The sequence below is a fragment of the Nycticebus coucang genome, chromosome 6, assembly GCF_027406575.1.
Source record: "Nycticebus coucang isolate mNycCou1 chromosome 6, mNycCou1.pri, whole genome shotgun sequence".
NCBI classification, from domain to species: Eukaryota; Metazoa; Chordata; class Mammalia; order Primates; family Lorisidae; genus Nycticebus; species Nycticebus coucang.
Window position 1 is genome coordinate 25,429,963 of NC_069785.1, and position 15,725 is coordinate 25,445,687.

Genomic DNA, 15,725 nt, shown 5'->3' on the forward strand with positions numbered 1-15,725 from the left:
GAAAGGGATCTGAACGTGATTGTGAAGAGATGTTGCCATGTTTTTATTTGGCTGGGGTAAAACTTAACTCCAGTTCAAGAACATTATTCAGCTTATATCAACTTGTAAATGTATTTTAACTCTTTCTCTCCAATGTTAATTAAGTCATTTTGATGATTTTTTTTTTGAGAACTAAATTGAACTACCAGGTTTTGATGTAGAAAATTAGTATTGAAGCTCTCCTAATAAAATGGCAATGCCTGTTCTAATAATCCCTTTTATAGGTTCTCTTGGAAATTATCTAGGGAATGAAATTTTAAAAGTGAACAATGGTGTAGCATCATTGGAACTGTGGGGAGTGCGACCCCTGTACTAGAAATTCAGGTAGATTTCTTCTAGTACAGTAAGATTAAGTCAAAAGGAACAGAGAAGAGACTAATTCTCAGGTTTATCTCTTAAGAAAGCAGTGCAGAGTCACTTACAATGAGATTTAGACATAAGACTTAAAATGATCCCCAATAGGAGAGGTGGGGGCTGAGGGCAAGGGCAGCTGGTGATAGACTGAGCAACGTTAACACCTTTCACAACTGCAGACCTAAATATTCAAAGACCCTGTACAGGAAGACGTGCTTCTCCCAAAAGTCACGATGGGCAGGCCTGCAGCATGGCAGGACTTCCGTGTGCTATAGAAGGATTTTTTGGCAGTCATCAGTGCAAGGACACCGGCCAGACAGGGCCATGCTTTGTACCTTGTGTGTAGTTCATGACAACCAGAAAAATTACATATGCATTTTAATAGTATCATTGTCTATCAAATAAAATATATTCCATGTAGAAACACTTAAAATTTGTGATCTACCATTGTTTGTGAAAACCTATTTTTGTTGTTTTGTTTTGTTTTACATCCATGGCTTCATGCTTTTCTAGTATGATGACACCTAACCAGTCTTTTTGGTTCACTCTGAACTTGCTGCCTGTCCCTTTAAATTTGGTGTCTCCTCCTAGGAAGTCAACTCTTCTTGTTCCTCAGAGTCTTCTGGGTAATTAACATCAGCAGGATTTCCGCCCTTCCCCATACAGATTTCTAGATGCCCCTCCTGAACAACTGTGCATGATGCTCCCTCTAATGTTAACAGGTTTGAACATGAAAGTTTTCAGCCTCATCTCACTCCCTCTTTCTAGCCTCTTGAACGCTACTCTTCATTCTGAACCATTTCAACTCTGAAATGCTACGGCCTCTAGCCTCTGGGCCTTTGAATGTATTTTTCTCCGTTCTTTAACCCACGGCTCCTCCTGCCCTCTGCCCCCAGACATCGCTCATCCCTGAGGACTCAGATGTCACCTCCTCAAGAAGCCTGCTCCCCCATCAGATGTTAGTTACGCTGTCCACTGGTAAGCAGACCACCCCCTTACGGCACTGCTCACCATGGATCATTGGTACTTTCATCAGCTAGTGATGCTTCACAGCTGTTTCATCAGTGCCCAACCAATTTATTACGTTGAAAGTGCTCAATAAATATTTGTTGCATAAATGAATGGATGAATGAGAAAAATAGAAAATAAATGAAAGTGCAATGAAACCCTCAAGAAAAAATGCTTTAAAACTGTTTTTCTCCAGGAAAGAAGACTGAAGATACAGAAAGATCAAACAGGGAACTTGTCATTAAACAGCTATCAGCACCATTGTTTAAACTATGTTCCTGTGGTAGTTTAACTTTTCTAAACCAGATAGACGTCAAGTGCAAACTGCAGTTGTGTATGGACACACTACTCAGGCTCCCAGATTGGGGGGACTCTGCAGACAGGGCCCCTTACATGATGACACTTTACAACAGAGTTCTGCCACATATTCTGTTTTCCTCATGTGTTCACAGGGACTGAGAGACCGTGTGAATAAAGAGTTAAAAATGACCTTGGTGCAGCAGGTTTAAAGAGTTAAAAATGACCTTGATCACTAGGAAAATCATAGAATAGCAATTTAACAACCTTCTAAGAGCACAGCTCGAAGCAAACAATGAATTAAGGCTTGGGTAATGCTATTATTTGATTGTGTAGCAGAAACTAAAATGTGACAAAGATATGGGAAGCTGAAGAAACAAAAACAAGAAAAAAAGAAGTTTAAGAATTAATTAAACACTTCAGTTTAAGGCGGGGAGGGAGGGACCTGCAATAACCCCTAAAAATTTATTTTCTCTTCCTTACTTAAGAACAGGTCATGTCAGATAAACAAAGGCTCCTATCAATGCCCATATGACTCACAAGAGGACTGAACATGAATTACAGTCTCTCATCTCCAGCTTTTAGTGACACCTCCATATGGTTTATCCTTTAGTGAGACCATGGAGCTCTGTTAATGAGCTTGAGAGAGTTGGCTGGTTAGTTGGCAAGAGTTACCTGCCATTAGCTATTTAGAGTTTTGTAAATCAAATTGCAGTTTCTGAGAGACCCCTCCCCCTTCACCCCGAAACGTGAGTCATTCTCTCATTAGTGGTCTGCTCTCTGCAATTCATAATTACAGACTGTGTCTCTGCTAATCGCTTGACAAATGATACTTCTCTGCCAACAGGTTTACTGCACTGAAGTTTATTTTGAAATCACATCAAAAGTATCCGCTGTAGAAGTTTGGTTTTGATCACCGACTTCGGTCTTCCAGAGATGTAACCTGAATTTTAAATTTCATTTTCTTCTCCAAAAGGAATCTGATGAAACGTGTATGTCACAAATCATTTCGCTCTAAGAGCATCGTCTTCGAGGTGTGCGTAGATGAGAAATACTAAATACTACGGCATGTCAATGTTTTTCTGGCTAAGAAGATATTTGACAAGCTTCTGTCCACCAATGGCTTTCATGCACTTCCAGTGTCATAATCTATAACTTTCTCAAACCCTGTGTCCTTCTCCCTAAACCCGAGACTTGGGGGTGGGGGGCTCTAGTGGAGTGAAGAATATAGTGTGTGTGCTACAAAAAAAAAAATGTCTTTTAGTAAGCCTGGCAGCACCCTCAATTTTTCCAGGCAGGCCTTCATTTCAAACAAAAGACTGGAAATTATGGCTGTCTGAAAATCTAAGGACAAGAGCAATAGAACATATGTTCAAGTTTTATAAATAAGAAAAGTACTTATGTATATAGTACATAAGCAATGGCACTCACAAAACTCCGGTCTCTTCCTTATGCTGGGGTCCCTGTAACATATGATTTCAACACCTAATTTGCCTCCCTACCCTGCCCATATATGGTAGTTACTTGGGTGCTGAAACTGAATCTAAATTAAGCACGTGCTCAAATTCAACACCTAATTTGCCTCCCTACCCTGCCCATATATGGTAGTTACTTGGGTGCTGAAACTGAATCTAAATTAAGCACGTGCTCTAACTCTGTGAAGAAGAAAGTACCATGGTTCTAGTACTTTAGCAGAGAAACAGACACACGGTTAATCCCTGTAGTCTTAGTCTAGGTTGTCAGCCTTGAAGGCTGTTTCTCCCTTTGCTTTTTATTCCACTTACATTGTTTATCTCTGATCATTTTAATAATGAAGACCCTGATGTTTCCAATGACAAAATCCCAAAGGGTGTTGTCCTTGTAGAGAAGAAAATAAATGACACTTTGTTGTTGCTGTTGTACCCTTTCACTACCGAGCATTCCTGCCATTTAGATTGAAGAGAAAAGCCGCTACTATTCAAAGGACAGAAGGCCAAGGTCCTCGCACCTGAAAAAGCACAATGGCATCCTTCTTTGCATGTAAATAATGACATGCAGTTGGGAGCTATCTTTACTTACTGGTCCCAAAGGAAACACAAACTTGTCAGGTAAAACTGAGAAAGTTGGTAACATTTAAAGACTAAAACTTCAGTTTCTTAAAATAATCTGATATCTGACAGTTATTGAATCATAATATAGGAAGAATTTCCCCAGTGTTAGTGTGCAGTGTTAGAAAATAGATAGCTGATTGCTCAACAAAGTACAAGGTGGGAGGAAATAAAAAAAGAGGGAGTGACTCTCTTGGAAAGGAGAATTAATCTAGACTTCCTGTTGCAAACGTATGCATTAGCAAATTTACATTACATTAGCTTTTTCCCGTGGCCAAACTCCTTTTCCATACCCAAGTATGAAATGGGCAACATTGATGGGTGTGATAAGCACGCAGGTAGCGAGTTCCTAAATATTCTCAAGTTGAATATACTAACCGTTACCATAAGATCAAAATGTTACATTTTCCAAGTATTGGTCTATTTTCGGTTTTAGCATAATACAGAACAACCACCCCCAATCTTATTATTTGAAAACAACATTGAACAAATGTTTTTGTAAATAGGCCTCGTACAGTTCACCTCTAGGATTTCTCTTCCTAACTGCCTTCTTTTAATGGCTCAAGTGTAGGCTTTGGGATTTTTCTTAGAATAAATTAATCCCATCAGTCTACAGATGGTTGCTAGATGGATGGGTAAGAAATGTGCCCTATTCCTTTTCTTCATTTGCTTATATTCAGATCTTCAAGAGAAATTTATATTCACTGCTCATAAAAGAACATCACATGGAGAAAAGAAGATTTATAAAACAAATCATCAGTGAAATTTTATCTTTTGGGCCTGAGGTTACCCAAGCAGATGATCACATTTTGCCTGGATGTTCATGCTGACGTAATTAGGGAAGGTAGATGACAGTTTGATTCCTTTTTTGATTCAGGTCCCTGGTGACTCCCTTCTCTGCCTTTCCTATTTTCCAAAGGAGAGGCTCTCTCCCCCTAATTATTCTGTATTCTCTTAACCACCTTTATTTCAGTTTTTAGTTCTTGACACAACCTGACATTATCGTTAGTTTCTTCATCTGGAACTTAAGCTCCATAAGGACAGAGGCTTTGCTGTTTTTAGTCCATCAGGGTCAGTAGGGCCTAGAAACACACCCACCACGTAGTAGGGTCCCAGCACGATTTGTTGGATATGTGGATGTCTGCCGTTCTTCGGGACATGTGAGGCCCCTGCACTTATTTGGAATGGTCATATATAGATTTACAAAATGTTTGTTGTGTAACCGGTATGCAATCTGCATAGATATAATACATACATCTGCTATTTGTATAGATATAAAATTAGACGGGTGAATTAAAGGATGATTTAACACAACATTGTCATCGTCTATTAATCCTGTAGGAAAAATTTATTTCAGATTTTGATACCAAGAATAATCTACTGAGTAACTGATTTGCTTTTGTGTGATCATTTAATTAACCAATTGATGAAGTTTGCCTTTTTCAACTGGATTCTGGAAAATACTAAAACATATAGAGGGCTTTATGATATGCCTTTTAAATTAGTCTAATGAAGAGCTCCATTTTGTGACCTTAACTGTTTATGTTCTTTCACTCTTTCTTCCTTTTGTTTCCGTGCTATGTTAGGCATTCAGGGAGTCAGAGTCGCGGCCCAGAGTACAGGCTCAAGAACTGTCCGTCTGAGGCCAGCCAGAAGTTTGCTCTTTGCCAGGTGGCTGACCTGGGACGAGTTAGTCAAAATCTCCGTACCTCCATTTCCTCACTTGCAAAATCGTGATAATATTAGTGTCTCCCTCACAAACTCACTCATCTATAGTGCTGTTATGAGGATTCAGTGAGTTAAAACATGGGAAGCACTTGGAACAGTGCCTGGCACATGTTAAAGGCTTGGTAATGTTAACTATTATTTTATCAAGCACTTTAATTCCTCTCTGGAACAAGGTAAGGCAAAATAAAAATTTTAAATGTTCAACATCTCCTCTGAGCAGGCACTTTGTGAAGCCATGAGATGAAGCTTAATAAAGTAAACACAGAAGGATATTTTGCAGGTGGGGCAGGACCCAGAGGGAGACTTGACTAAAAACTGAGAAGTCGCAGCGAGGGTAACGTGGGTGCTGAACAAGGAGGACCAGAGTCGGGAAAGGCTGCAGTGACATGGGCACGGACTGGAAGGAGCGTAGGCGTGTCCGGAGGGTCAGAACGTGGACCTGCAGAGGAAGGAGGGCAGGGAATGGCAAGGGCTCAAACAGGAGGCCTGAGCTGAGGGCGGCTGCAAAGCTTTAGTTCCTACACACTTGGATATGCTCCTCTCTCTGGATTGAGGACCTTCCATCCTTTGCTTCCTTTTATCAGAGGTGGAGGCCACCCCTGTTAGGAAGGGAATGCCTATGACTTGGTCCGAGTTGCGTCAGTGTGTTTGGGAAGGCTTCCCCTTAAAATAGTCTTGTGTGTGGCCAGTGCTCCTGATCGACGCGAGAGAGGCCACTCAGCAGGAGGTTGAGCCCCGACACTGCTCCCTGAGTGGCTTCCATTCGGCTCCTACTTCTTACTCTGCCCCTGATCTGCTGCCTCCAGACACAAATCCAGGTGTTTCTTAAACCCTTTGAATCATCTTCTGTAGTAATAGATTCCATATGTTTATTGCTGTGTGTGAAATAATTTCATCAAGTTCCTTTTTTTTTTTCCCTTTGTCACTGCATTCAAATCAGCCAGCAGTAGAATCCCCATCTAGGAGTAACACTTTTAAATACACCGACTCTCGTGCTGAGGGAAGCCAAGGGATATTACAGCACGTGAGCCGGACAAGGAGAAAAGAACAACAAGCAATTGGGACTTGATGACATTAGTTTAAGAGGAGAAGAGACATTCAGGAATTCCTAGCAGGGGTCGGAGGAGCTCTGCTCAAGTTCTGACTATATTTTGCATTCCCCAGGGTGTCAATTTTATGAAACAAAGTGACGGGATGATTTCTATCACTTGAGAAGCTGTGTTAAAAAAAATTGGATGCACTGGCAACAGCAAAAATTGTTATGGTAGGAATCAAATTGGTGCTTCCTTACTGGAGATGAGCGAAGCACTGGTGGCTGTCAGTTTATTTCTGAGCTCTGCTTTTCAAATTTTAATTTGAGAGGGTGGGAGGAGGTTTAATGGAAATCTGAATCGCTGTTAGAAGAAGGACTATATTTTAAACTTTGATTTTATCGTTGTCTCTCTGTGCAGAAGAAAATTATTCTTTATGCTTGGAAGTGAAAGCACTTGTCAGTTCTAAATCTATTAATGAGGGGGTAAAGCAGAGGGGAACAGAGTGGGGGGTGCAGCATGTACAAAATGCACAGATTCTGTAATTAGTAAATAAAACTGCTATTTTTCAATCAATGCATTTGCCTATGTTATGTTGTAACATGAAGGATCTTAAATGATTTGCCTTTTAAAATTATCAAAATTTTGCTTTTTCATCAGCTGCCGCTGATACCACCTTTTCACCACACTGCCGGAGTTTACTAACAAACATTTCACTCTTACTGTTCAGTTCGGGAAACTCTTGCTAAAATAATCGCCCTCGTCATTTTTATCTCCTGCTCTTCTCCCCAAGGAGAGAAGAAACTTATGCATTAGAGATGACAGTAACTACTGCATTCATTCTATTCATGGAAAATTAAAAGAATGCTTAGATGCCAGGTTGTTTGAAAACTCACAAAACCTATATACTGAGAGTTGATTGAAAATTACAATCACTATGGCGACAACTGATTTGTTGAGTGTTGGTTGGAAATCAGGCACCAATCTTAGCACTGTGTATAAATTATCTCATTAGACTACTTCAATAGTGCCAGGATGTCATTTATTATCCCCATTTTACAGATGGGAAAATAAAGGTGCAATTAAAATAGCTAATAAGTGGCAAATTTGGCATTCAGACACAAGACCCTCTTGAGAGCTGAAACTCAGTTATGTCAAGTTGTGATCTAAGCCATATTACAATAATATTATTTCAGAGACGATTCTTATTATATAAATAATTGAATCTGGCTCATAACTTTCTTCAAATGTTCCTTTGAGGCTGAAATTTTCTAAACTTGGTGTCCATCCAACTGTGTGGTGGCAGGAGGCAAAGAAAATACAGCAAGTTCTGGTAGAGGCGGAAACAGATTTTAGGATTCTGTTTAGATCTGGAGACAGGCTGGAGCCTGGACGGGAATCCAAAGGCTGTTGAAGCAGAGTTGCCTCCTCATAACAGCATGGAGTAAGAATTTCCATAGAAACTCAACTCAAGCACAAAACTTGACCCAGGACTAAACAAGTAAATGGAAACAATTTATGCTCATTGTTGGGGCCCCACTGGTGTTTGAATTATAGACTCGATGATGTTGTTTTCTCCGTCCTCTGAGCAGGGGCAGGTCTTTCTGATCCCAGAGTGTGAATGAGAATTTACTCTCTCTCGTAGACCCACCAGCAGGCCCTAATTCTATATTTTCATTCCTACATTAGGGGAAGGAAAAGGCTAAAAAGTTGCCTTCCTCTCGTTTTCCTTCCTTTCCCTGGGGTGCCCTGTCCTGACCTGCGTGGTAGCTCTGAGACTGCCCGTGTCCACCTGCGCCTACAGCCGGGCCTCAGTGATGCTGGGTGCTCAGAGAACACAGTGGTGCGGGAGGTTTTTCTTCCCAGTGGGATAAAACAGATAAACAAAATCTCAGGCCCTCACCAATAGCTTCCCTTTATTTACTCCCCAGACTTCCCTTCTGTTTTCTTTTAATATCAAAGCTCAGGAAAACTCAAAAGAGTTGCTTTGAATATAACTGGCCGTGTCCCAGACACACCTTTTTTGCTGAATCGCCTTTCTAACGCACCTTTTCTTGCTTGCTATTGTTGCTTCTCGAGTCTGAATCTACTGTGTGCGTTGTGATCTTTTGTTTCCAGGTCAGCTTCCTCCTCCCAACCTTGGTACCTCTGAGACAGGATTCATTCTACTTTATAACTTAAATACCCAAGAGAAGCCACGTAGGTGCTTATTAGATGTTTATTCACTGTACCAGGGGATGCAACCAATTACAACCATCTCTTTATTTTTTGAGACAGAGTCTCACCTTTTGCCCTTGGTAGGGTGCTGTGGCATCACAGCTCACAGCAACTTCCAGCTCTTAGCTTTAGGTGATTCTCTTGCCTTGGCCTCCTGAGTAGCTGGGACTACAGGTGCTGGTCACAATGCCGAGCTATTTTTTGTTGCAGTTTGGCCAGGGCCAGGTTCGAACCTGTTACCTTTGGTATATGGGGCCGGCACCTTACCCATTGAGCCACAGGTGCCGCCCACAACCTTTTTTTTAAACATTCTAATATCTCCTTAACCGTACCCACCAAAAATATAAGAAACACGTAATTACATTGGTATAAATATGCACATTTATACAATTGCATCATTTACTAGAAATGAAAAACATAATCTCTGATTTAGGCTGTAATCAGAGTTCATTCTTTCAGTAAATATTCATTGATCATCGATTGTGCCCTAGATAATAAGTAAATATTGATAAACAAAGATCTTCCCCCTCAGGAAGATTATACTTTGACAATGAAGACAGCTAAATTGGGTGGCATGCAAGGTGACAAGTGCTATAGAAAAAGAGAAAAAGGATACTTGGGAGAGCCAGAAGAGGGGACAACATTTGTGAAAAAGCTACAATAAGCAAGTTAAGTCTTAAGTAGTAGGGTCAAAGACATTCCTATTAAGCAAAGACTTGAAGTTGGAGAAGCCACCCAGCACGCATCTAGGAGAAGAACAATTCAAGGCAGAGTGCTGGAGGAGGGCATAGCATGCTTCAGGAACAGTAAGGGCTCGGGACTGATGGAGTCGTGTGAGATAGGTGCTGGGACAGACAGGTGACGGGAACAAAATCATTTAGAGCCTGCTGGACAACTCAAATACTTTTGGTTTTTAACCTGAGGGAAATGAGGAGCCATTGGTAGGTTTGAGTGATGTGATGCAATTTGCTTTTTAAAAAGATAACACTATGTGCTGTGTTGAGAACAGACACTCCAGGACAAGGAAAGAGGCAAGGACAAGGATGAGGAGAGAAAGCTGGTGGTGTGGGGGTAAGCGTGGCCTCTAAGGAGGTTATGAAGGTGGGAGGATGCTCCATGCAGCTTGAAAGCTTCATTCTTAGATTGGTGGGCCTTGTACAGTATAAACATCTCTGTAATCTATCATATCACCAAGGATTTGGGGCTTTGATTTAAAACTTGTGGTTAAGTGGCATCAAAATGAATGTGGGAGTCGTGTCTTTAATAGCGAGAATTATATAAGAATATAAAAGCCTTGGGACAAAATAGCCTTAGGGTTTGGGGAAAAAATTACACACTTACACACATACATATACGTATACACACATATACACTCACTTAAACACATAAATATCTCGATGCAGAAAAAACATTTATACATACATATATATTCACACATACACACGTGTATGTATTTATATATATTACAAATACAAATAATCAAGTAAACCAAATACTCTGCAATATGTAGAAATTGCCTTAGTCTTCACCAGGTTTTGTGAATGCTTCTTTGGTAAGTGGAATTGTAACAAAAGCCTGGATTTCTGAGAACTGGTAAGGTGATCTTTCCTGACAATCTATATTCCCTCACAAAGCTTCTTTCAGAGGGTCTAAGAAAAGTGAGGTTGGCTTTGACAGGAGATGGGGAAATAAATCTCCAAGAAAAGCCAGCAAGGGAGAAGCAGAGGCAGGAGACCTGTCCAGGAACAGGACTACTTTCTGCTGTCCAGCGGGCTGAGACCTGGGCAGGAGGTGGGACTGAAGATGAGCTTTACCCTTGGCCAGGTGTGTGCCTCGTCGTCTGTACAGGCACGTTAGTCGCAATAAGTTATCAGAGTGTGATTGACTTCAACAAATTCCTTGGCTGGAGAAAACCGGAGCTAACCTCCATGGGTGGAAACTGTACTCTGAAACCAGGCAGAAATTGAGTGTTTGACAAATGTGTGGTAGTTTGGGTATTAAAATCCATAGTCATGGATAGAAACGCAAGGCCCCTGGGAGGGCAAAATGAAAAGCTATCAGAATAATATTTGCTTTCATCTGCTCAGATATAATGCCGAGAGTGCCCCGTTATTTGTGGTTTCTTCCTGGGGTGCATTCTGAATCCCATAAATTTCGATTCCAGGGAGAGCACAGCAGAGCTGCACTGAGTTGGAGGAAAAAGCCCAAATTTCTCTCGTCTGATTTGAAAACTGTCCCCCACAGTGAGCTTCTCTGTTTGTTAAAAACTCTAATTGGTGTTTTCTCAACTTGCAGCTTGGCTGGTTTCTTTTTATTGATTTCATTTGGGGTTTGTAAGGCTGTATTTGGAGCCCTTTCCAGAATTTGTTTGGAAGCTTATTTTTAATTTTAATGAAAATGCATTTTTAAAAATGTATATTACACTACCCTGCCGATTTTGCTCAAATAAACCTGCTACTGTTTTCAGTGATTTCCAACCATTTTAGTGCCCTTAGTCCCACTCGCTAAAGGGACCCCTGTGCTATTCCTGGCAAAGTAACAAGATTAAGGAGAAAAAAATGAATGTTCTTCACCGCGTTTGAAGGCTCTTGTACAACAAAGGAAAAAGATTCATTCAGGAGACTGCCTTGGGGAATAATAAATAAGCATCCAGAAAGGAGAAGGTTTCCATCCCACACACTTCAGTTTGAAAAGCTCGTTGCTCAACCAGAACTCTTTCATTCTTCTGAAGAACCCAGGGCAATGAGCCAAGGGGGAAATTTAATTGTTAGTAATCAATATTAGGTTTATACTTCAAATGTTCCATATTCATAGTTCAATAATTTGGTAACTGGATAATGCTCAATATAACGTGTCCCATATCTATGCTATGTTGAGCCTTATTGTCCCATGGATGACCACCCAGATTGTTACTAATATTTTGCCATTACCAAATAAAATACCACTGGGCATGGTGGCTCAGGTCTATAAATGCAGCCACTTGGGAGGCTGAAGCAGGAGGATCACTTGAGGCCAGGAGTTCAGGCTGTAGTGAACTATGTGAGCTATGACTGTACCATTCTAATATTAGCCGGGTAGACAGAGTGTGACCCCGTATCTAAAACAACAACAAAAATACTGTGATAAGTATCATTGTTCACAGGTCCCTACATACTGGTGATTTTTTCCCCCTAAGGAAAGATTTCTCATCTTTCTATCACTAGTAACTAGTAAAATTGCTAGGTTTCAGGATATTCATATTTTTAGTCATAGTACCAAATTTTTTTCCTGAGAAGTCTTCCGGTGATTTATTATCTCCACGATCTGAAGGTTTCATCTTTAAACATTTTGCTAATTTGATGTACAGCTAGTCTGCCAGTGAAATAGAGCCTAGAATTGGGCTGCAATCTGCATATTACATAGTACATGCCCAGTTGTAATCCACTTCTGTATACCTGTAATCTGAAATCTTACTCTAGGCTCAACTTTATTTATTTGTTGAGAATTTTATAAGATTTATAGAATTTAAAGTTACTATAGTAGTCCCTTTGTGGTGTATTGATACTTCCAGCCTTAAAACTACAAAAGCAATTATGAAGTTGATTATCTTATTAACTAGGACCTCTTTTGTTTATTTAAACACACACACATTCTCTTGAGAGTGTTTGCAACTCTCTAAACTTAACCAAAATCTTTTTTTTTTTTTTCTTTTTTTTTTTTTTTTATTGTTGGGGATTCATTGAGGGTACAATAAGCCAGTTACACTGATTGCAATTGTTAGGTAAAGTCCCTCTTGCAATCATGTCTTGCCCCCATAAAATGTGACACACACTAAGGCCCTACCCTCCTCCCTCCATCCTTCTTTCTGCTTCCCCCCCCATAACCTTAATTGTCATTAATTGTCCTCATATCAAGATTGAGTACATAGGATTCATGCTTCTCCATTTTTGTGATGCTTTACTAAGAATAATGTCTTCCACTTCCATCCAGGTTAATACGAAGGATGTAAAGTCTCCATTTTTTTTAATGGCTGAATAGTATTCCATGGTATACATATACCACAGCTTGTTAATCCATTCCTGGGTTGGTGGGCATTTAGGCTGTTTCCACATTTTGGCAATGGTAAATTGAGCTGCAATAAACAGTCTAGTACAAGTGTCCTTATGATAAAAGGATTTTTTTCCTTCTGGGTAGATGCCCAGTAATGGGATTGCAGGATCGAATGGGAGGTCTAGGTTGAGTTTAACCAAAATCTTAATGGAATCCTATTAGGGTAATAGACATAGGCATGGAGACCATTAGTAAGCAGTCTTACATGAGCACGGTATGAATTTGAGATCTGATGGGATTCTCTGACAACTAGTTCCACACGTGAGTCTACTCAGTGTGTTTCACAGAGTTGAAGCTTGGTCCATCAAGCCTCGTTGTCCTGGGTAGCATCTCCAACAGCTTTGCAACGTGAGAGCAAGTATGGTGATAGGCATTCCTAATAATGATCCTCAAGACTACCCAAAAGGATTTTAGAAAAACAAAATCAAGTTTTGCTTCTTCAAATGACATATAAAAATGACTTTATCCACTTTCTTCTGTGAAAAAAACTCACAGATGTAACTTTAATAAAATGCCATTTATGGAATAAAAGCAATATTTCCATGGTACTCCGATGGCACAAAGGAGAATCTCACAGGCAGGGTGACACCCAACCTGGTTACTCACGGATGAACAGGAATGTCTTGACAAAACATGGAGAGGTGTCCCTCCTCCCCCGCCCCCCACCCCGCCAAGAAGTACATGTGAAAAAAATTACATTTTTTAGAGGATTGCAAGTTATTTGGATGGGTCTGGAGCAACAGTTCTCAACCAGAGGTAGTTGGCAATACTGAATGACATTTTTGCTTTTCACAACTGTAGAGAAGGGTACTATTAGTACATGCTGAGTAGAAGCCAGGGTTGTTGCTGAACACCCTATAATATACAAGACAGTCACATACAACAGCAAAGAAAATTAGCCAGCTCAAAATGTCAAAGGAGCAAAGGTTAGGAAACCCTGGTCTGGCATATAGGATGTAATTGTGTAAGTCTAAAGATAAGATGAATCAAGATTCCTGAGGAGCATTCAGGTAAAACAGTCCTGAGGAGATTTTATTATATAAAACTAAAGATACAAGGTAGACCTTGAACATGGATTTTTGACAGTATTGCTGACTTTTGTTCTTTGGGGAACCCTGTACTGTCTTCAGGGGCACCAGGCAGCTGGCTCCCTCTGGCTCTTTGGCTCCTCTGTTCTTTCATTGTCACCCTCCTAGACTCCCTCTTTCCATCCCCACACATGCTGGGTGTTCCCAGGCATTTGCCCTTGGCCTGCTAATTGTGCAGCGTCACACTCCCCCTATCAAAATGATTTCCTCTCATGGATACATTTACTACACACACGTGAGAAGAAGTATGGTGGGATCCTTCAGAACAAGGGCGCTCTCACCAGGGGTTCAGCTCCCGGGGTCAGTGCGCATGCCTGTGGCTTTTTGCAAGTTGTAAAATGGCGATAGTACCTATCTCATAAGGTTTTAGGGAGTAATAAGGTGAGCTAATATAATTATGTAGTAAATTAGTATGTAGTGAATTCTAGGTTTACCCCAGACTTTTCTAGAATTTCTAGGCCTGCATGACTGATCTGCTGGATTTTCTCTCTAGATGTATTACTAGCTCCTAAAATGGACAATGCCCCAACTTAAACTCATTACTGTTCTCACTCCCCTGCCTGGTGATGTTATAAACAAACTTTTATTCCTGTATAGAGGACACAGCTATCGAGACCTAGAAGATACCCCAGATGAGTTCTTTTCTCTCATGTCTTCTCAAATCAATCAGTTTGGTGATTTTATTCCTGTACATTTGGTGAGACTTTCCCCTTCTCTGCATGCCAGTACCAGTGATCTCCTAAGTCAAAGTTCATTACCAAGCAGCGGCGTCCTCACTAACCACGGACCCCAGTGTTGTCCTCTTCTAGTCAGCCCTTGGCATTCCTGCTGAAGGGATCGGCGTGTTCTTGGCTGCCCATCACCTGTGAAATGTCATTCGGACCCACCTTCATCTGGACCCCGCCTTTCTGACAACTCATGGCTGGCATTCTCTGTCTTGGATCCTGATAGCGGATGGAATTTAAGGCATGGAATAGTTTTAATTTTTCTCTATTCCCTCTGGTTGAAATATATTCCTCTGCCTAACTAACCTCTACTCATCCTCTATCCCAAACAAAGCATGTATATAATTTCCTCTGCTATCCCATAATGTCCTGCTATTAAAATTCTCCCAAGTCTCTTTAAATCGAAGGCTGCTTGACTCCTTGAGGAAAAGGAATAGATGTATATATGAGATAGTGACAGTCCGTACAATAGCATAGAACCTGGCAGAGGAGAGGTGCTTAGAAACTGTCCTTTGAATAAATCTCTATGTGGAGTCATTGGAGATATATGGGTAATAGTAACATGGAAATAAACCAGATAGCTTGGTGCTCTGAGATACGGTTAGAGGCAGAAACACAAAACCATGAGGAAACCAACATTTAAGGAGGTAGGAAGGGAGGGACGGGGTCATAGAACATCAAGAAAAGTTTTCGGTGATGTGATATGACAACCTTGAAAGAGTACAAATATGGAAGCCATAGGAAGACAGAATTTCAGCAGAGGAAACGGTCAACTATATTAAATCCCACAGAAAGGTATAGAAAAGATCTATAAAGCATCCATTACCTGAGGAAATTCCTGGAATAAAATATATCGGTGGACATGTAAATCTAACTGCTGTGTGTTTAGAAATAAATGAAAGGTAAGCTTACAGAGAAAGCAGAAATAAATTAGCTTTCAATATGAGCCTGAAAATTTAAAATGAAACACAAACTCAATTAATTCTTTTTACATCTGTTTTTAATTTTTATTAAGAGGTTAATCCCTCTATAATGGTAATAAGCAGTCACAGGAATGATTAG